Genomic DNA, 24,622 nt, shown 5'->3' on the forward strand with positions numbered 1-24,622 from the left:
AAATCACACCTGGTTTAAATCACACCTGGTGCAAATCGTATCTGGTGTAAATCGTACCTGGTGTAAATCACACCTAGTGTAAATCGGACCAGGTGTAAATTGCACCTGGTGTAAAACGTATCAACTGTAAATCACGCCTGGAGTAAATCCCACCAGGTGTAAATCGTACCTGGTGTCAATCCCACCTGGTGTAAATCGTACCGAGTGCAAATCGTACCTGGTTTCAATCCCACCTGGTGTAAAGCGTACCTGGTGTAAATCACACCTGGTGTTAACAAGACCTGGTTTAAATCGTACCTGGTGTAAATCGTACCTGCTGTAAATGGTACCTGGTGTAAATCTTACCAGGTGTAAATCACACCTGGTGTAAATCGCACCGGTTATAAATCGCACCTGGTGTAATTCATATTTGGTGTAAATCGTATCCGGTGTAAATCACACTTGGTGTAAATCGTATCTGGGGTGAATCATATCTGGTGTAAATCGTATCTGGTGTAAATCGCACCTGGTGTAAATCGTACCTGGTGTAAATCATATCTAGTGTAAATCACACTTGGTATAAATCGTATGTGGTGTAAATCGTATATGGTGTAAATCACACCTGCTGTAAATCACACCTGGTGTAAATCGTACCTGGTGTAAATCAAACCTGGTGTAAATCACAACTGGTGCAAATCGTACCTGGTGTAAATCACACCTGCTGAAAATCACACCTATTGCAAATCGTACCTGGTGTAAATCGCAACTGATGTAAATCGTACCTGGTGTAAATCGCACCTGGTGTAAATCGCACCTTGTGCAAATCACACTTGGTGTAAATCGCATCTGGTGTAAATCATATCTGTTGTAAATCATACCTGGAGTAAATCGTACCTGGAGTAAATCGTACCTGGTTTAAATCGTACCTGATGTAAATCGCACCTGATGTAAATCGTATCTGAGGTAAATCATACCTGGTGCAAATCGTACTTGCTGCAAATCGCACCTGGTGTAAATCATACCTGGTGTAAAGCGTACCTTGTGTAAATCATACCTGGTGTAAATCATACCCGGTGGAAATCACACCTGGTGTAAATTGTACCTGGTGTAAATCGTACCTGGTGTAAATCACACCTGGTGTAAATTATACATGGTGTAAATCGTACCTGGTGTAAATCACACCTGGTGTAAATTGTACCTGGTGTAAATCGTACCTGGTGTAAATCGTACATGGTGTAAATCACACCTGGTATAAGTCGTACATGGTGTAAATCGTACCAGGTGTAAATCACACCTGGTTTAAATCACACCTGGTGCAAATCGTATCTGGTGTAAATCACACCTGGTTTAAATCACACCTGGTGTAAATCGGATCTGGAGTAAATCATATCTGGTGTAAATCGTATCTGGTGTAAATTGCACCTGGTGTAATTCATACTTGGTGTAAATCGTATCTGGTGTAAATCGTACCTGGTGTAAATCACAGCTGGTGTAAATCGTACCTGGTGTAAATCACACCTGGTGTAAATCGTACCTGGTGTAAATCACACCTGGTGTAAATCGTACCTGGTGTAAATCCTACCTGGTGTAAATCGCACATAGTGTAAATCGTACCTGGTGTAAATAGGACCTGGTGCAATTCACACCTGTTGCAAATCGAACCTGGTGTAAATCACACCTGGTGTAATTCGTACCTGGTGTAAATCACACCTGGTGTAATTCATACTTGGTGTAAATCGTACCTGGTGTAAATCATATCTGGTGTAAATCGTATCTGGTGTAAATCGCACCTGGTGTAAATCGTACCTGGTGTAAATCGTATCTAGTGTAAATCACACTTGGTGTAAATCGTATGTGGTGTAAATCGTATATGGTGTAAACCACACCTGCTGTAAATCACACCTGGTGTAAATCGTACCTGGTGTAAATCAAACCTGGTGTAAATCACAACTGGTGTAAATCACACCTGGTGCAAATTGTACCTGGTGTAAATCACACCTGCTGAAAATCACACCTATTGCAAATCGTACCTGGTGTAAATCGCACCTGATGTAAATCGTACCTGGTGTAAATCGCACCAGGTGTAAATCGCATCTGGTGTAAATCACACTTGGTGTAAATCGCACCTGGTGTAAATCATATCTGTTGTAAATCATACCTGGAGTAAATCGCACCTGGTGTAAATCATATCTGAGGTAAATCATACCTGGTGCAAATCGTACCTGCTGCAAATCGCACCTGGTGTAAATCGTACCTGGTGTAAAGCGTACCTCGTGTAAATCATACCTGGTGTAAATCATAACCGGTGTAAATCACACCTGGTGTAAATTGTACCTGGTGTAAATCGTACCTGGTGTAAATCACACCTGGTGTAAATTGTACATGGTGTAAATCGTACCTGGTGTAAATCACACCTGGTGTAAATTGTACCTGGTGTAAATCGTACCTGTTGTAAATCGTACATGGTGTAAAGCACACCTGGTATAAGTCGTACATGGTGTAAATCGTACCAGGTGTAAATCACACCTGGTTTAAATCACACCTGGTGTAAATCGTATCTGGTGTAAATCACACCTGGTGTAATTCGCACCTGGTGTAAATCGTATCTGGTGTTAATCACAACTGGTGTAAATCATAACTAGCCTAAATCGTACCTGGTGTAAATCGGATCTGGTGTAAATGTAAATCGTACCTAGTGTAAATCGTACATGGTGTAAATCACACTTGTTGTAAATCGTACCTGGTGTAAATCGTACCTGTAGTAAATCGTACCTGGAGTAAATCGTATCTGGTGTAAATCACACCTCGTGTAAATCACACCTGTTGTAAATCGTACCTGGTGTAAATCGTACCTGGAGTAAATCGTATCTCGTGTAAATCACACCTGGTGTAAATTGCACCTGGTGTAATTCACACCTGGTGTAAATAGTACCTGTTGAAGTTCACACCTGATGTAAATCGGATCTGGTGTAAATCGTACCTAGTGTAAATCGTAACTGATGTAAATCACACTTGTTGTAAATCATACCTGGTGTAAATCGTACCTGGAGTAAATCATACCTGGAGTAAATCGGATCTGGTGTAAACCACACCTGGTGTAAATCGTATCTGGTGTAAATCGTACCTGGTGTAATCACAGCTGGTGAAAATCGTACCTGGTGTAAATCACACCTGGTGCAAATCGTATCTGGTGTAAATCACACCTGGTTTAAATCACACCTGGTGTAAATCGGATCTGGTGTAAATCATATCTGGTGTAAATCGTATCTGGTGTAAATTGCACCTGGTGTAATTCATACTTGGTGTAAATCGTATCTGGTGTAAATCGTACCTGGTGTAAATCACAGCTGGTGTAAATCGTACCTGGTGTAAATCACACCTGGTGTAAATCGTACCTGGTGTAAATCACACCTGGTGTAAATCGTACCTGGTGTAAATCCTACCTGGTGTAAATCGCACATAGTGTAAATCGTACCTGGTGTAAATAGGACCTGGTGCAATTCACACCTGTTGCAAATCGAACCTGGTGTAAATCACACCTGGTGTAATTCGTACCTGGTGTAAATCACACCTGGTGTAATTCATACTTGGTGTAAATCGTACCTGGTGTAAATCATATCTGGTGTAAATCGTATCTGGTGTAAATCGCACCTGGTGTAAATCGTACCTGGTGTAAATCGTATCTAGTGTAAATCACACTTGGTGTAAATCGTATGTGGTGTAAATCGTATATGGTGTAAATCACACCTGGTGTAAATCGCACCTGGTGTAAATTGCACCTGGAGTAATTCAAACCTGGTGCAAATAGTACCTGTTGTAGTTCACACCTGGTGTAAATCGTACCTCGTGTAAATCACACCTTGTGTAAAACGTACCTGGTGTAAACAACACCTGGTGTAAATCGTATCTTGTGTAAATCGTACCTGGTGTAAATCACAGCTGGTGTAAATCGTACCTGGTGTAAATCACACCTGGTGTAAATCGTACCTGGTGTAAATCACAGCTGGTGTAAATCGTACCTGGTGTAAATCCTACCTGGTGTAAATCGCACATAGTGTAAATCGTACCTGGTGTAAATAGGACCTGGTGTAAATCACACCTGCTGAAAATCACACCTATTGCAAATCGTACCTGGTGTAAATCGCACCTGATGTAAATCGTACCTGGTGTAAATCACACCTCGTGTAAATCACACCTGTTGTAAATCGTACCTGGTGTAAATCGTACCTGGAGTAAATCGTATCTCGTGTAAATCACACCTGGTGTAAATTGCACCTGGTGTAATTCACACCTGGTGTAAATAGTACCTGTTGAAGTTCACACCTGATGTAAATCGGATCTGGTGTAAATCGTACCTAGTGTAAATCGTAACTGATGTAAATCACACTTGTTGTAAATCATACCTGGTGTAAATCGTACCTGGAGTAAATCATACCTGGAGTAAATCGGACCTGGTGTAAACCACACCTGGTGTAAATCGTATCTGGTGTAAATCGTACCTGGTGTAATCACAGCTGGTGAAAATCGTACCTGGTGTAAATCACACCTGGTGCAAATCGTATCTGGTGTAAATCACACCTGGTTTAAATCACACCTGGAGTAAATCGTATCTGGTGTAAATCACACCTGGTGTAAATCGCACCTGGTGTAAATTGCACCTGGAGTAATTCAAACCTGGTGCAAATAGTACCTGTTGTAGTTCACACCTGGTGTAAATCGTACCTCGTGTAAATCACACCTTGTGTAAAACGTACCTGGTGTAAACAACACCTGGTGTAAATCGTATCTTGTGTAAATCGTACCTGGTGTAAATCACAGCTGGTGTAAATCGTACCTGGTGTAAATCACACCTGGTGTAAATCGTACCTGGTGTAAATCACAGCTGGTGTAAATCGTACCTGGTGTAAATCCTACCTGGTGTAAATCGCACATAGTGTAAATCGTACCTGGTGTAAATAGGACCTGGTGCAATTCACACCTGTTGCAAATCGTACCTGGTGTAAATCACACCTGGTGTAATTCGTACCTGGTGTAAATCACACCTGGTGTAATTCATACTTGGTGTAAATCGTATCTGGTGTAAATCATATCTGGTGTAAATCGTATCTGGTGTAAATCGTACCTGGTGTAATTCACACCTGGTGTAAATCGTACCTGGTGTAAATCACACCTGGTGTAAATCGTACCTGGTGTAAATCCTACCTGGTGTAAATCGCACATAGTGTAAATCGTACCTGGTGTAAATAGGACCTGGTGCAATTCACACCTGTTGCAAATCGAACCTGGTGTAAATCACACCTGGTGTAATTCATACTTGGTGTAAATCGTATCTGGTGTAAATCATATCTGGTGTAAATCGTATCTGGTGTAAATCGCACCTAGTGTAAATCGTACCTGGTGTAAATCGTATCTAGTGTAAATCACACTTGGTGTAAATCGTATGTGGTGTAAATCGTATCTGGTGTAAACCACACCTGTTGTAAATCACACCTGGTGTAAATCGTACCTGGTGTAAATCAAACCTGGTGTAAATCACACCTGGTGTAAATTGTACCTGGTGTAAATCGTACCTGGTGTAAATCACACCTGGTGTAAATTGTACATGGTGTAAATCGCACCTGGTGTAAATCATATCTGAGGTAAATCATACCTGGTGCAAATCGTATCTGGTGTAAATCACACCTGGTTTAAATCACACCTGGTGTAAATCGCATCTGGTGTAAATCATATCTGGTGTAAATCGTATCTGGTGTAAATTGCACCTGGTGTAATTCATACTTGGTGTAAATCGTATCTGGTGTAAATCGTACCTGGTGTAAATCACACCTGGTGTAAATCGTACCTGGTGTAAATCACACCTGGTGTAAATCGTAGCTGGTGTAAATCCTACCTGGTGTAAATCGCACATAGTGTAAATCGTACCTGGTGTAAATAGGACCTGGTGCAATTCACACCTGTTGCAAATCGAACCTGGTCTAAATCACACCTGGTGTAATTCGTACCTGGTGTAAATCACACCTGGTGTAATTCATACTTGGTGTAAATCGTATCTGGTGTAAATCATATCTGGTGTAAATCGTATCTGGTGTAAATCATATCTGGTGTAAATCGTATATGGTGTAAACCACACCTGCTGTAAATCACACCTGGTGTAAATCGTACCTGGTGTAAATCAAACCTGGTGTAAATCACAACTGGTGTAAATCACACCTGGTGCAAATCGTACCTGGTGTAAATCACACCTGCTGAAAATCACACCTATTGCAAATCGTACCTGGTGTAAATCGCATCTGGTGTAAATCGCATCTGGTGTAAATCACACTTGGTGTAAATCGCACCTGGTGTAAATCATATCTGTTGTAAATCATACCTGGAGTAAATCGTACCTGGTTTAAATCGTACCTGATGTAAATCGCACCTGGTGTAAATCGTACCTCGTGTAAATCATACCTGGTGTAAATCATACCCGGTGTAAATCACACCTGGTGTAAATTGTACCTGGTGTAAATCGTACCTGGTGTAAATCGTACATGGTGTAAATCACACCTGGTATAAGTCGTACATGGTGTAAATCGTACCAGGTGTAAATCATAACTGGTTTAAATCACACGTGGTGTAAATCGTATCTGGTGTAAATCACACCTGGTGTAATTCGCACCTGGTGTAAATCGTATCTGGTGTTAATCACAACTGGTGTAAATCGTATTTGGCCTAAATCGTACCTGGTGTAAATCGGATCTGGTGTAAATCGTACCTAGTGTAAATCATACATGGTGTAAATCACACTTGTTGTAAATCGTACCTGGTGTAAATCGTACCTTGTTTAAATCGTACCTGGTGTAAATCGTACCTGGTGTAAATCACACCTGCTGTAAGTTGTACCTGGTGTAAATCGTACCTTGTGTAAAGCACACCTGGTGTAAATTGTACATGGTGTAAATCGTACCTGGTGTAAATCACACCTGGTGTAAATTGTACCTGGTGTAAATCGTACCTGGTGTAAATCGTACATGGTGTAAATCACACCTGGTATAAGTCGTACATGGTGTAAATCGTACCAGATGTAAATCACACCTGGTTTAAGTCGCACCTGGTGCAAATCGTATCTGGTGTAAATCACACCTGGTTTAAATCACACCTGGTGTAAATCGTATCTGGTGTAAATCACACCTGGTGTAATTCGCACCTGGTGTAAATCGTATCTGGTGTTAATCACAACTGGTGTAAATCGTATCTGGATTAAATCGTACCTGGTGTAAATCGGACATGGTTTAAATCACAACTGGTGTAAATCGTATCTGGATTAAATCGTACCTGGTGTAAATCGGACATGGTGTAAATCACACTTGTTGTAAATCGTACCTGGTGTAAATCGTACCTGTAGTAATTCGTACCTGGAGTAAATCGTATCTGGTGTAAATCACACCTGCTGTAAATCGCACCTGGTGTAAATCTCAACTGGTATAAATCACATCTGCTGTAAATTGTACCTGGTGTAAATCCCACTGGTGCAAATCATACCAGGTGTAAATCGTACCTGGTGTAAATCACACCTGGTGTAAATTGTACCTGGTGTAAATCGTACCTGGTCTAAATCGTACATGGTGTAAATCACACCTGGTATAAGTCGTACATGGTGTAAATCGAACCAGGTGTAAATCACACCTGGTTTAAATCACACCTGGTGTAAATCGTATCTGGTGTAAATCACATCTGGTGTAATTCGCACCTGGTGTAAATCGTATCTGGTGTTAATCACAACTGGTGTAAATCGTATCTGGCCTAAATCGTACCTGGTGTAAATCGGATCTGGTGTAAATCGTACCTAGTGTAAATCGTACATGGTGTAAATCACACCTGGTTTAAATCACACCTGGTGTAAATCGTACCTGGTGTTAATCACAACTGGTGAAAATCGTATCTGGTGTAAATCGTACCTGGTGTAATCACAGCTGGTGCAAATCGTACCTGGTGTAAATCACACCTGGTGTAAATCATACCTGGTGTTAATCGTACCTGGTGTAAATCATACCCGGTGTAAATCACACCTGGTGTAAATCACACCTGGTGTAAATTGCACCTGGTGTAAATCGCACCTGGTGTAAATCGTACCTCGTGTAAATCATACCTGGTGTAAATTGTACCTGGTGTAAATCATACCTAGTGTAAATCACACCTGTTGTAAATCGTACCTTGTGTAAATCATACCCAGTGTAAATCGTAGCTGTTTAAATCGTACCTAGTGTAAATCGTAACTGGTGCAAATCACACCTGTTGTAAATCGTACCTGGTGTAAATCGTACCTTGTGTAAATCACACCTTGTGTAAATCGTACCTGGTGTAAATCACACCTGGTTTAAATCGTACCTTGTGTAAATCACAACTGGTGTAAATCGTACCTGGTGTAAATCACACCTGGTGTAAATCGTACATGGTGTAAATCGTACCTGGTGTAAATCATATCTGGTGTAAATCATAACACCTGGTGTAAATCGTAACTCGTGTAAATTGGACCTGGTGTAAATCGCACCTGCTGTAAATCGTACCTTGTTTAAATCACAACTGGTATAAATCACATCTGCTGTAAATTGTACCTGGTGTAAATCCCACTGGTGCAAATCATACCAGGTGTAAATCATACCTGGTGTAAATTGCACCTAGTGTAAATCGCACCTGGTGTAATTCGTACCTGGTGTAAATCGCACCTGGTGTAAATCGCATCTGGTGTAAATCATATCTGGTGTAAATCACACCTAGTGTAAATCATACCTCGTGTAAATCACACCTGTTGTAAATTGTACCTTGTGCAAATCGTACCTGGAGTAAATCGCATCTGGTGTAAATCATATCTGGCGTTAATCACAACTGGTGTAAGTCGTATCTGGCCTAAATCGTACCTGGCGTGAATTGGATCTGGTGTAAATCACACCTGGTGTAAATCGTAACTGGTGTAAATCACAAATCGTACCTGGAGTAAATTGTATCTGGTGTAAATCACACCTGGTGTAAATTGTACCTGTTGTAATTCACACCTGGTGTAAATCGTACCTGGTATGAATCACACCTGGTGTAAATCGTAACTGGTGCAACTCATACCTGGTGTAAATTATACCTGGTGTAAATCGCACCTGGTGTAAATCATACCTGGTGTAAATCGTAGCAGGTGTAAATCGCACCTGGTGTAAATCACAGGTGGTGTAAATCGTATCTGGTTTAATTTGCAGCTGATGTAAATTGTACCTGGGGTCAATCTCATCTGGTGTAAATTGTACCTGGTGTAAATTGTACCTGGGGTAAATCGTACCTGGTGTAAATCGCTCCTGGTGTAAATCGTCTCTGGTGTAAATCACACCTGGTGTAAATCGTACCTGGTGTAAATCACACCTGGTGTAAATCGTACCTGGTGTAAATCGTTCCTGGTGTAAATCGTACCTGGTGTAAATCACACCTGGTGTAAATCGTTCCTGGTGTAAATCGTACCTGGTGTAAATCGTACCTGGTGTAATTCGTACCAGGTGTAAATCGTACCTGGCGTAAATCGTAACTGGCGTAAATCATACCTGACGTAAATTGTACCTGGTGTAAATCACACCTGGTGTAAATCTTACCTGGTGTAAATCGTACCGGTTGTAAATCGTACCTGGTGTAAATTGCACCTGATGTAAATCGTACCTTGTGTAAATCGTACCCAGTGTAAATCGTATCTGTTTAAATCGTACCTAGTGTAAATCGTACCTGCTGTAAATCGCAACTGGTGTAAATCGTACCTGGTGTAAATCGTACATTGTGTAAATCACACCTGGTGTAAATCGTACCTGGTGTAAACCACACCTGGTGTAAATCGTACCTGGTGTAAATCACACCTGGTGTAAATCGTACATGGTGTAAATCGTACCTGGTGCAAATCATATCTGGTGTAAATCATAGCACTTTGTGTAAATCGTTACAGGTGTAAATCGTAGCTGGTGTAAATCACACCTGTTGTAAATCATACCTCGTTTAAATCACAACTGCTATAAATCGCACCTGGTGTAATTCGTTCCTACTGTAAATCACACCTTGTGAAAATCAGACCTGGTGTAAATCACACCTGGTGGAAATCACAATTGGTATAAATCACACCTGCTGTAAATTGTACCTGGTGTAAATCTCACTGGTGCAAATCATACCAGGTGTAAATCGTACCTGGTGTAAATAGTACCTGGTGTAAATCGTACCTTGTGTAATTCGTACCTAGTGTAAATCAAACCTGGTGTAAATCGCACATGATGTTAATCGCACCTGGAGTAAATCGTACCTCGTGTAAATCGTAACTCGTGTCAATCGGAACTGGTGTAAATCGTAGATGGTAAATCGCACCTGATGTAAATCACACCTGGTGTAAATCGCATCTGGTGTAAATCGCACCTGGTGTAAATCGGACCTGGTGTAAATCGTACCTGGTGTAAAACGCACCTGGTGTAAATCGTACCTGGTGTAAATCACACCTGGTGTAAATCGTACCGGATGTAAATCGGACCTGATGTAAATCGTACCTGGTGTAAATTGTACATGGTGTAAATCATTCCTGGTGTAAATTGCACCTGCTGTAAATCACACCTGGTGTAAATCATACCTGGAGTAAATCGTACCTGGTGCAAATCGTACCTGGTGTAAATCGCACCTGATGTAAAATGTAACCTGGTGTAAATCGTACCTGGTGTAAATCGCCCCTCGTGTAAATCACACCTGGTGTAAATCGTACCTGGTGTAAATCGCATCTGGTGTAAATCGTACATGGTGCAAATTGTACCTGATGTAAATCGTACCTGGTATAAATCGCACCTGGTGTAAATCACACCTGGTGTAAATCATACCTGGCGTAAATCATACCTGGTGTAAATCTTACCTCGTGTAAATCGCACCTGGTGTAAATAGTACATCATGTAAATCGCACCTGGAGTAAATCGTATCTGGTGTAAATCGTACCTTGTGTAAATCACACCTGGTGTAAATCGTACCTGGTGTAAATCACACCTGGTGTAAATCATACCTGGTGTAAATCACACCTGGTGTAAATCGTACCTTGTGTAAATCACACCTGGTGTAAATCGTACCTGGTGTAAATCACACCTGGTGTAAATCGTGCATGGTGTAAATCGTACCTGGTGTAAATCATACCTGGTGTAAATCATAACACCTGGTGTAAATCGTAACTCGTGTAAATCGGACCTGGTGTAAATCGCACCTGCTGTAAATCGCACCTTGTGTAAATCGTTACAGGTGTAAATCGTAGCTGGTGTAAATCACACCTGTTGTAAATCGTACCTTGTTTAAATCACAACTGCTGTAAATCGCACCTGGTGTAATTCGTTCCTACTGTAAATCACACCTTGTGGAAATCGGACCTGGTGTAAATCACACCTGGTGTAAATCACAACTGGTATAAATCACACCTGCTGTAAATTGTACCTGGTGTAAATCTCACTGGTGCAAATCATACCAGGTGTAAATCGTACCTGGTGTAAATTGCACCTGGTGTAAATCGTATCTGGTGTAAATCGTATCTGGTGTAAATCTTACCTGGTGTAAATCGCATCTGGTGTAAATCGCACCTGGTGTAAATCGCATCTGGTGTAAATCGCACCTGGTGTAAATCGTACCTGGTGTAAAACGCACCTGGTGTAAATCGTATCTGGTGTAAATCGTACCTGGTGTAAATCTTACCTGGTGTAAATCATACCTGGCGTAAATCATACCTGGTGTAAATCTTACCTGGTGTAAATCGTACCTGGTGTAAATAGTACCTCATGTAAATCGCACCTGGAGTAAATCGTATCTGGTGTAAATTTCACCTGGTGTCAATCGTACCTGGTGTAAATGGCACCTGGTGTAAGTCGTACCTGGTGTAAATCACACTTGGTGTAAATCGCACCTGGTGTAAATCGTACATGGTGCAAATTGTACCTGATGTAAATCGTACCTGGTATAAATCGCACCTGGTGTAAATCACACCTGGTGTAAATCGTATCTGGTACAAATCGTACCTGATGTAAATCGTACCTGGTGTAAATCGCACCTGGTGTAAATCGTACCTGTTGTAAATCACACCTGTTGTAAATCATACCTGGTGTAAATCGTACCTTGTGTAAATCACACCTGGTGTAAATCGTACCTGGTGTAAATCACACCTGGTGTAAATCGTACCCGGTGTAAATCACACCTGGTGTAAATCGTACCTGGTGTAAATCACACCTGGTGTAAATCGTACATGGTGTAAATCGTACCTGGTGTAAATCATATCTGGTGTAAATCATAACACCTGGTGTAAATCGTAACTCGTGTAAATCGGACCTGGTGTAAATCGCACCTGCTGTAAATCGCACCTTGTGTAAATCGTTACAGGTGTAAATCGTAGCTGGTGTAAATCACACCTGTTGTAAATCGTACCTCGTTTAAATCACAACTGCTGTAAATCGCACCTGGTGTAATTCGTTCCTACTGTAAATCACACCTTGTGGAAATCGGACCTGGTGTAAATCACACCTGGTGTAAATCACAACTGGTATAAATCACACCTGCTGTAAATTGTACCTGGTGTAAATCGTACCTGGTGTAAATCTTACCTGGTGTAAATCGCACCTGGTGTAAATCAAACCTGGTGTAAATAGTCCCTGGTGTAAATCGTACCTGGTGTAATTCGTACCTGGTGTAAATCAAACCTGGTGTAAATCGCACCTGATGTAAATCGCACCTGGAGTAAATCGTACCTGGTGTAAATCGTACTTCGTGTCAATCGGAACTGGTGTAAATCGTACCTGGTGTCAATCAAACCTGGTGTAAATCGCACCTGATGTAAATCACACCTGGTGTAAATCGCATCTGGTGTAAATTGCACCTGGTATAAATCGTATCTGGTGTAAATCGTACCTGGTGTAAATCTTACCTGGTGTAAATCGCACCTGGTGTAAATCAAACCTGGTGTAAATAGTCCCTGGTGTAAATCGTACCTGGTGTAATTCGTACCTGGTGTAAATCAATCCTGGTGTAAATCGCACCTGATGTAAATCGCACCTGGAGTAAATCATACCTGGTGTAAATCGTACCTCGTGTCAATCGGAACTGGTGTAAATCGTACCTGGTGTCAATCAAACCTGGTGTAAATCGCACCTGATGTAAATCACACCTGGTGTGAATCGCATCTGGTGTAAATCGCACCTGGTGTAAATCGGACCTGGTGTAAATCGTACCTGGTGTAAAACGCACCGGATGTAAATCGTACCTGATGTAAATCGTACCTGGTGTAAATTGTACATGGTGTAAATCATTCCTGGTGTAAATTGCACCTGCTGTAAATCACACCTGGTGTAAATCGTACCTGGGGTAAATCACACCTGGTGTAAATCATACCTGGAGTAAATCGTACCTGGTGCAAATCGTACCTGGTGTAAATCGCACCTGATGTAAATCGTACCTGGCGTAATTCGTACCTGGTGTCAATCAAACCTGGTGTAAATCGCACCTGATGTAAATCACACCTGGTGTAAATCGCATCTGGTGTAAATCGCACCTGGTGTAAATCGGACCTGGTGTAAATTGTACCTGGTGTAAAACGCACCTGGTGTAAATCGTACCTGGTGTAAATCACACCTGGTGAAAATCGTACCGGATGTAAATCGTACCTGATGTAAATCGTACCTGATGTAAATTGTACATGGTGTAAATCATTCCTGGTGTAAATTGCACCTGCTGTAAATCACACCTGGTGTAAATAGTACCTGGTGTAAATCACACCTTGTGTAAATCGTACCTGTGGTAAATCGTACCTGGTGTAAATCGCCCCTCGTGTAAATCACACCTGGTGTAAATCGTACCTGGTGTAAATCGCATCTGGTGTAAATAGTACCCCATGTAAATTGCACCTGGTGTAAATCGTATCTGGTGTAAATCGTACCTGGTGTAAATCTTACCTGGTGTAAATCATACCTGGCGTAAATCATACCTGGTGTAAATCTTACCTGGTGTAAATCGTACCTGGTGTAAATAGTACCTCATGTAAATCGCACCTGGAGTAAATCGTATCTGGTGTAAATTTCACCTGGTGTCAATCGCACCTGGTGTAAATGGCACCTGGTGTAAATCGTACCTGGTGTAATTCACACTTGGTGTAAACGTACCTGGTGTAAATCGCACCTGGTGTAAATCATACATGGTGCAAATCGTACCTGATGTAAATCGTACCTGGTGTAAATCGCACCTGGTGTAAATCACACCTGGTGTAAATCGTATCTGGTGCAAATCGTACCTGGTGTAAATCGTACCTGGTGTAAATCCCACCTGGTGTAACTCGTATCTGGTGTAAATCGTACGTGGTGTAAATCATACCTGGTGTAAATCGTACCTGGTGTAAATCGCACCTTGTGTAAATCGTACCTGTGGTAAATCGTACCTGGTGTAAATTGTACCTGGTGTAAATCACACCTGGTGTAAATCGCACCTGTTGTAAATCATACCTGGTGTAAATTGCACCTGGTGTAAATCGTACCTGGTGTAAATCACACCTGGTGCAAATCGCACCTGTTGTAAAACATACCTGGTGTAATTCGCACCCGGTGTAAATTGCACCTTGTGTAAATCGTACCTGGCTTAAATCTCACCTGATGTAAATCATAGCTGGTATAAATCGAACCTGTTGTAAATCTCACCTGGTGTAAATCTCACCTGGTATAAATCTGACCTGGTGTAAATTGCACCTGGTGTAAATCCCACCTGGTGTAAATCGCACCTGGTGTAAATCATATCTGATGTATAATGTACCTTGTGTAAATCGCAACTGGTGTAAATCGTACCTGATGTAAATCTCACTTGGTGTAAATGTCACCTGTTGTAAATCGTACCTGGTGTAAATCGCACCTGGTGTAAATCGAAACTGGTGTAAATCATATCTGGTGAAAATCATACCTGGTTTAAATCGTACCTGGTATAAATCGCATCTTGTGTAAATCGTACCTGTGGTAAATCGTACCTGGTGTAAATTGTACCTGGTGTAAATCGTACCTGGTGTAAATCTCACCTGGTGCAAATCGCACCTGTTGTAAAACGTACTTGGTGTAATTTGCACCCGGTGTAAATTGCACCTTGTGATAATCGTACCTGGCTTAAATCTCATCTGATGTAAATCATAGCTGGTATAAATCGAACCTGTTGTAAATCTCACCTGGTGTAAATCTCACCTGGTGTAAATCATATCTGATGTATAACGTACCTTGTGTAAATCGTACCTGGTGTAAATCGTACCTGGTGTAAATCATATCTGGTGTAAATCGGCTGGTGTAATTCGCACCTGGTGTAAATTGTACCTGGTGTAAATCGTACCTGGCGTAAATCACCTGGTGTAAATCATACCTAGTGTAAATCGCCTGGTGTAATTCACACCTGGTGTAATTCGTAACTGGTGTAAATCTACTGGTGTAAATCGGACCTGGTGTAAATCGGACCTGGTGTAAATCACACCTGGTGCAAATCGCACCTGTTTTAAAACGTACCTGGTGTAATTCGCACCCGGTGTGAATTGCACCTTGTCTAAATCGTACCTGGCTTAAATCTCACCTGATGTAAATCATACCTGGTATAAATCGAACCTGTTGTAAATTTCACCTGGTGTAAATCTCACCTGGTATAAATCTCACCTGATGTAAATCCCACCTGGTGTAAATCGCACATGGTGTAAATCATACCTGATGTATAATGTACCTTGTGTAAATCGCACCTGGTGTAAATTGTACCTGATGTAAATCTCACCTGGTGTAAATGTCACCTGTTACAAATCATACCAAGTGTAAATCGCACCTGGTCTAATCGAAACTGGTGTAAATCGTACCTGGTGTAAATCATACCTGGTGTAAATCGCCTTGTGTAATTCGCACCTGGTTTAAATCGTACCTGGTGTAAATCGTACCTGGTGTAAATCGCCTGGTGTAAATCATACCTGGTGTAAATTGCCTGGTGTAATTCACACCTGGTGTAATTCGTAACTGGTGTAAATCTGCTGGTGTAAATCGCACCTGGTGTAAATCGGACCTGGTGTAAATCGTACCTGGTGTAAATCACACCTGGTGCAAATCGCACCAGTTGTAAAACGTACCTGGTGTAATTCGCACCCGGTGTAAATTGCACCTTGTCTAAATCGTACCTGGCTTAAATCTCACCTGATGTAAATCATACCTGGTATAAATCGAACCTGTTGTAAATTTCACCTGGTGTAAATCTCACCTGGTATAAATCTCACCTGGTGTAAATCCCACCTGGTGTAAATCGCACCTGGTGTAAATCATACCTGATGTATAATGTACCTTGTGTAAATCGCACCTGGTGTAAATCACACCTGGTGTAAATCGTATCTGGTGCAAATCGTACCTGGTGTAAATCGTACCTGGTGTAAATCCCACCTGGTGTAACTCGTATCTGGTGTAAATCGTATGTAGTGTAAATCATACCTGGTGTAAATCGTACCTGGTGTAAATCGCACCTTGTGTAAATCGTACCTGGTGTAAATTGTACCTGGTGTAAATCACACCTGGTGCAAATCGCACCTGTTGTAAATCATACCTGGTGTAAATTGCACCTGGTGTAAATCGTACCTGGTGTAAATCACACCTGGTGCAAATCGCACCTGTTGTAAAACGTACCTGGTGTAATTCGCACCCGGTGTAAATTGCACCTTGTGTAAATCGTACCTGGCTTAAATCTCACCTGATGTAAATCATAGCTGGTATAAATCGAACCTGTTGTAAATCTCACCTGGTGTAAATCTCACCTGGTATAAATCTGACCTGGTGTAAATTGCACCTGGTGTAAATCCCACCTGGTGTAAATCGCACCTGGTGTAAATCATATCTGATGTATAATGTACCTTGTGTAAATCGCAACTGGTGTAAATCGTACCTGATGTAAATCTCACTTGGTGTAAATGTCACCTGTTGTAAATCGTACCTGGTGTAAATCGTACCTGGAGTAAATCACACCTGGTGTTAATCTTATCTCGTGTAAATCACACCTGGTGTAAATCGTACCTGGTGTAAATCGCACCTGGTGTTAATCTTACCTCGTGTAAATCACACCTGGTGTAAATTGTACCTGGTGTAAATCGCACCTGGTGTAAATCATACCTGGTGTAAATCGTACCTTCCTGGTGTAAATCACACCTGGTGCCAATCGTACCTGCTGTAAATCACACCTCGTGTAAATCGTACCTGGTGTAAATCACACCTGGTGTAAATCATACCTGGAGTAAATTGTACCTCGTGCAAATTGTACCTGGTGTAAATCACACCTGGTGTAAATCATACCTGTTGTAAATCGCACCTATTGTAAAACGTACCTAGTGTAATTCGCACCCGGTGTAAATTGCACCTTGTGTAAATCATACCTGGCTTAAATCTCACCTGATGTAAATCATACCTAGTATAAATCGAACCTGTGTAAATCTCACCTGGTGTAAATCTCACCTGGTATAAATCTCACCTGGTGTAAATTGCACCTGGTGTAAATCATACCTGATGTATCACGTACCTTGTGTAAATTGCACCTGGTGTAAATCGCTCCTGATGTAAATCTCACCTGGTGTAAATGTCACCTGTTGTAAATCGTACCTGGTGTAAATCGCACCTGGTGTAAATCGTACCTGGTGTAAATCGCCTTGTGTAAATCATACCTGGTGTAAATCGCCTGTTGTAATTCGCACCTGGTGTAATTCGTAACTGGTGTAAATCTACTGGTGTAAATCATACCTGGTGTAAATCGGACCTGGTGAAAATCGCACCTGGTGTAAATCGCATCTGGTGTAATTCGTAACTGGTGTAAATCATACCTGGTGTAAATCGCACCTGGTGTAATTCGTAACTGGTGTAAATCGAACCTGGTGTAAATTGTACCTGGTGTAAATCACACCTGGTGTAAATCGCATCTGGCGTTAATCGTACCTGGTGTAAATCGTACCTGGAGTAAATCACAGCTGGTATAAATCTTATCTGGTGTAAATCGTACCTAGTGCAATTCGCAGCTGTTGTAAATCGTACCCGGTGTAATTCGCCCGTCGTGTAAATCGTACCTGGTGTAAATCGTACCTGGTGCAAATCACACCTGGTGTAAATCGTATCTGGTGTAAATTGCACCTGGTGTAAATTGTACCTGGTGTAAATCGTATCTGGTGTAAATCATAGCTTGTGTAAATCACACCTGGTGTAAATTGCATCTGGTGTAAATCGCACCCGGTGTAAATCGTACCTGGTGTAAATCGTACCTGGTATAAATCGCACCTGGTGTAAATCGTACCTGGTGTAAATCGTACCTGGTGTAAATTCTACCTGGTGTAAATCGTACCTTCCTGGTGTAAATCACACCTGGTGGAAATCGTATCTGTTGTAAATCGCACCTGGTGTAAATCGTACCTGGTGTAATTCGCACCTGGTGTAAATCATCCCTGGTGTAAATCATCCCTGGTGTAAATCGCACCTGCTGTAAATCGTACCTGGTGTAAATTGCCCCTCGTGTAAATCACACCTGGTGTAAATCATCCCTGGTGTAAATCATCCCTGGTGTAAATCGCACCTGCTGTAAATCGTATCTGGTGTAAATCGTACCTGCTGTAATTCGCAGCTGTTGTAAATCGTACCTGGTGTAAATCGCCCCTCGTGTAAATCGTACCTGGTACAAATCACACCTGGTGTAAATCATATCTGGTGTAAATTGCACCTGGTGTAAATTGTACCTGGTGTAAATCGTATCTGGTGTAAATCATAGCTTGTGTAAATCACACCTGGTGTAAATCGCATCTGGTGTAAATCGCACCCGGTGTAAATCGTACCTGGTGTAAATCGCACCTAGTATAAATCGCACCTGATGTGAATCGTACCTGGTGTAAATCGTACCTGGTGTAAATTCTACCTGGTGTAAATCACACCTGGTGTAAATCGTACCTAGTGTAAATCGTACCTGGTGTAAATCGCACCTGGTGTAAATCGTACCTGGTGTAAATCCTACCTGGTGTAAATCACACCTGGTGTAAATCGTACCTGGAGTAAATCACACCTGGTGTTAATCTTACCTCGTGTAAATCACACCTGGTGTAAATCATACCTGGAGTAAATCACACCTGGTGTTAATCTTACCTCGTGTAAATCGCACCTAGTATAAATCGCACCTGATGTAAATCGTACCTGATGTAAATCGTACCTGGTGTAAATTCTACCAGGTGTAAATCACACCTGGTGTAAATCGTACCTGGTGTAAATCGTACCTGGTGTAAATTGCACCTGGTGTAAATCGTACCTGGTGTAAATCCTACCTGGTGTAAATCACACCTGGTGTAAATCGTACCTGGAGTAAATCACACCTGGTGTTAATCTTACCTCGTGTAAATCACACCTGGTGTAAATCGTACCTGATGTAAATCTCACCTGGTGTAAATGTCACCTGTTGTAAATCGTACCTGGTGTAAATCGCACCTGGTGTAAATCGTACTTGGTGTAAATAGCCTGGTGTAAATCATACCTGGTGTAAATCGCCTGGTGTAATTCGCACCTGGTGTAATTCGTAACTGGTGTAAATCTACTGGTGTAAATCGTACCTGGTGTAAATCGGACCTGGTGAAAATCGCACCTGGTGTAAATCGCACCTGGTGTAATTCGTAACTGGTGTAAATCGCACCTGGTGTAAATCATACCTGGTGTAAATCGCACCTGGTGCAAATCGCATCTGGCATTAATCGTACCTGGTGTAAATCGTACCTGAAGTAAATCGAACTTGGTGTAAATCGCACCTGGTTTAAATCACACCTGGTGTAAATCGCATATGGTGTAAATCGTATCTGGTATGAATCGTACCTGGTGTAATTCGCAGCTGTTGTAAATCGTATCTGGTGTAAATTGCACCTGGTGTAAATTGTACCTGGTGTAAATCGTAACTGGTGTAAATCATAGCTTGTGTAAATCACATCTGGTGTAAATTGCATCTGGTGTAAATCGCACCCGGTGTAAATCGTACCTGGTGTAAATCGTACCTGGTATAAATCGCACCTGGTGTAAATCGGACCTGGTGTAAATCGTACCTGGTGTAAATTCTACCTGGTGTAAATCACACCTGATGTAAATCGTACCTGGTGTAAATCGTACCTGGTGTAAATCCTACCTGGTGTAAATCACACCTGGTGTAAATCGTACCTGGAGTAAATCACACCTGGTGTCAATCTTATCTCGTGTAAATCACACCTGGTGTAAATCGTACCTGGTGTAAATCACACCTGGTGTTAATCTTACCTCATGTAAATCATACCTGGTGTAAATTGTACCTGGTGTAAATCGCACCTGGTGTAAATCATACCTGGTGTAAATCGTACCTTCCTGGTGTAAATCACACCTGGTGCCAATCGTATCTGTTGTAAATCGCACCTGTTGTAAAACGTACCTGGTGTAATTCGCACCCGGTGTAAATTGCACCTTGTGTAAATCGTACCTGGCTTAAATCTCACCTGATGTAAATCATACCTGGTATAAATCGAACCTGTTGTAAATCTCACCTGGTGTAAATCTCACCTGGTATAAATCTCACCTGGGGTAAATTGCACCTGGTGTAAATCATACCTGATGTATCACGTAACTTGTGTAAATCGCACCTGGTGTAAATCGTACCTGATGTAAATCTCACCTGGTGTAAATGTCACCTGTTGTAAATCGTACCTGGTGTAAATCGCACCTGGTGTAAATCGTACCTGGTGTAAATCGCCTTGTGTAAATCATACCTGGTGTAAATCGCCTGGTGTAATTCGCACCTGGTGTAATTCGTAACTGGTGTAAATCTACTGGTGTAAATCGTACCTGGTGTAAATCGGACCTGGTGAAAATCGCACCTGGTGTAAATCGCATCTGGTGTAATTCGTAACTGGTGTAAATCATACCTGGTGTAAATCGCACCTGGTGTAATTCGTAACTGGTGTAAATCGAACCTGGTGTAAATCGTACCTGGTGCAAATCACACCTGGTGTAAATCGCATCTGGCATTAATCGTACCTGGTGTAAATCGTACCTGGAGTAAATCACAGCTGGTGTAAATCGTATCAGGTGTAAATCGTACCTGGTGTAATTCGCAGCTGTTGTAAATCGTACCCGGTGTAAATCGCCCCTCGTGTAAATCGTACCTGGTGTAAATCGTACCTGGTGCAAATCACACCTGGTGTAAATCGTATCTGGTGTAAATTGCACCTGGTGTAAATTGTACCTGGTGTAAATCGTATCTGGTGTAAATCATAGCTTGTGTAAATCACACCTGGTGTAAATTGCATCTGGTGTAAATCACACCCGGTGTAAATCGTACCTGGTGTAAATCGCACCTGGTATAAATCGCACCTGGTGTAAATCGTACCTGGTGTAAATCGTACCTGGTGTAAATTCTACCTGGTGTAAATCACACCTCGTGTTAATCTTACCTCGTGTAAATCACACCTGGTGTAAATCGTACCTGGTGTAAATCACACCTGGTGTAAATCATACCTGGTGTAAATCGTACCTTCCTGGTGTAAATCACACCTGGTGGAAATCGTATCGGTTGTAAATCGCACCTGGTGTAAATCGTACCTGGTGTAATTCGCACCTGGTGTAAATCATCCCTGTTGTAAATCATCCCTGGTGTAAATCGCACCTGCTGTAAATCGTACATGGTGTAAATCGCCCCTCGTGTAAATCACACCTGGTGTAAATCATACCTGGTGTAAATCGCCCCTCGTGTAAATCGTACCTGGTGTAATTAACACTTGGTGTAAATCGTACCTGGTGTAAATCGCATCTGGTGTAAATAGTACCTCGTTTAAATTGCACCTGGTGTAAATCGTACCTGGTGTAAATCGTTCCTGGTGTTAATCACAGCTGGTGTAAATCGGAACTTGTGTAAATCGTACCTGGTGTAAAACGTTCCTGGTGTAAATCGTACCTGGTGTAAATCGTTCGTGGTGTAAATCGTACCTGGTGTAAATCGTTCCTGGTGTAAATTGTACCTGGTGTACATCGTACCTGGTGTAAATCGTACCTGGTGTATATCGTTCCTGGTGTAAATCACACCTGGTGTAAATCATAGCTGGAGTAAATCGTACCTGGTGCAAATCGTACGTGGTGTAAATCGCATCTGATGTAAATCGTACCTGGTGTAAATCGTACCTGGTGTAAATCGCCCCTCGTGTAAATCGTACATGGTGTAAATCTTACCTGGTGTAAATCACACCTGGTGTAAATCGTACCTGGTGTAAATCGTTCCTGGTGTAAATCTCACTTGGTGTAAATCGTACCTGGAGTAAATCGTATATGGTGTAAATCATAACTGGTGTAAATCGTACCTACTGTAAATCGCACCTGATGTAAATCGCACCTGGAGTAAATCGTATCTGGTGTAAATTTCACCTGGTGTCAATCGAACCTGCTGTAAATGGCACCTGGTGTAAATCGTACCTGGTGTAAATTGTACCTGGTGTAAATCACACCTTGTGTAAATCGCACCTGTTGTAGATCGTACATGGTGTAAATTGCAGCTGGTGTAAATCGTACCTAGTGTAAATCACACCTGGTGTAATTCGCACCTGGTGTAAATCATCCCTGGTGTAAATCATCCCTGGTGTAAATCGCACCTGCTGTAAATCGTACATGGTGTAAATCGCCCCCCGTGTAAATCACACCTGGTGTAAATCATACCTGGTGTAATTCGCCCCTCGTGTAAATCGTACCTGGTGTAATTAACACTTGGTGTAAATCGTACCTGGTGTAAATTGCACCTGGTGTAAATCGTACCTGGTGTAAATCGTTCCTGGTGTTAATCACAGCTGGTGTAAATCGGAACTTGTGTAAATCGTACCTGGTGTAAAACGTACCTGGTGTAAATCGTACCTGGTGTAAATCGTTCGTGGTGTAAATCGTACCTGGTGTAAATCGTTCCTGGTGTAAATTGTACCTGGTGTACATCGTACCTGGTGTAAATCGTACCTGGTGTATATCGTTCCTGGTGTAAATCACACCTGGTGTAAATCATAGCTGGAGTAAATCGTACCTGGTGCAAATCGTACGTGGTGTAAATCGCACCTGATGTAAATCGTACCTGGTGTAAATCGTACCTGGTGTAAATCGCCCCTCGTGTAAATCGTACATGGTGTAAATCTTACCTGGTGTAAATCACACCTGGCGTAAATCGTACCTGGTGTAAATCGTTCCTGGTGTAAATCTCACTTGGTGTAAATCGTACCTGGAGTAAATCGTATATGGTGTAAATCATACCTGGTGTAAATCGTACCTACTGTAAATCGCACCTGATGTAAATCGCACCTGGAGTAAATCGTATCTGGTGTAAATTTCACCTGGTGTCAATCGAACCTGCTGTAAATGGCACCTGGTGTAAATCGTAGCTGGTGTAAATTGTACCTGGTGTAAATCACACCTTGTGTAAATCGCACCTGTTGTAGATCGAACCTGGTGTAAATTGCAGCTGGTGTAAATCGTACCTGGTGTAAATCACACCTGGTGCAAATCGCACCTGTTGTAAAACGTACCTAGTGTAATTCGCACCCGCTGTAAATTGCACCTTGTGTAAATCGTACCTGGCTTATATCTCACCTGATGTAAATCATACCTGGTATAAATCGAACCTGTTGTAAATCTCACCTGGTGTAAATCTCACCTGATATAAATCTCACCTGGTGTAAATTGCACCTGGTGTAAATCCCACCTGGTGTAAATCCCACCTGGTGTAAATCGCACCTGGTGTAAATCATACCTGATGTATAACGTACCTTGTGTAAATCGCACCTGGTGTAAATCGTACCAGGGGTAAATCGTACCTGGTGTAAATCGCACCTGGTGTAATTCGAAGCTTGTGTAAATCGTACCTGGTGTAAATCGCCACTCGTGTAAATCGTACCTGGTGTAAATCGTAACTGGTGTAAATCGTACCTGGTGCAAATCGTTCGTGGTGTAAATCGCACCTGGTGTAAATCGTTCCTGGTGTAAATCGTACCTGGTGTACATCGTACCTGGTGTAAATCGTACCTGGTGTATATCGTTCCTGGTGTAAATCACAACTGGTGTAAATAGTTCCTGGTGTAAATCGTACCTGGTGTATATCGTTCCTGGCGTAATTCGTACCTGGTGTAAATCATTCCTGGTGTAAATCGTACCTGGTGTAAATTGTACCTGGCGTAAATCGTACCTGGTGTAAATCGTACCTGGTGTAAATCGTACCTGGTGTAAATCATTCCTGGTTTAAAGCGTACCTGGTGTAAATCGTACCTGGCGTAAATCGTACCTGGTGTAAATCGGACCTGGTGTAAATCGTACTGGTTGTAAATCGCACCTGGTGTAAAACTTACCTGGTGTAAATCATACCTGGTGTAAATTGTACGTGGTGTAAATCGTATCTGGTGTAATTCGCAGCTGGTGGAAATCGTACCGGATGTAAATCATACCGGATGTAAATCGCACCTGGTGTAAATTGTACCTGGTGTAAATCATACCTGGTGTAAATTGTACCTGCTGTAAATTGTACCTGGTGTAAATAGTACCTGGTGTCAATCATGCCTGGTGTAAATAGTATCTGGTGTAAATCGTACTTGGTGTAATTCGCACCTGGTGTAAAT

General features: G+C 41.9%; 1 protein-coding gene across 1 annotated transcript in view; it reads left to right on the forward strand.

Annotated features, from left to right (window-relative positions):
- Window positions 1–24,622, forward strand: part of LOC139277403 (rhodopsin) — a 188,955-nt gene that overhangs the window by 106,070 nt on the left and 58,263 nt on the right. The window lies entirely within an intron of this gene.

The sequence above is a fragment of the Pristiophorus japonicus genome, chromosome 12 (assembly GCF_044704955.1).
Source record: "Pristiophorus japonicus isolate sPriJap1 chromosome 12, sPriJap1.hap1, whole genome shotgun sequence".
Taxonomy (NCBI): Eukaryota; Metazoa; Chordata; class Chondrichthyes; family Pristiophoridae; genus Pristiophorus; species Pristiophorus japonicus.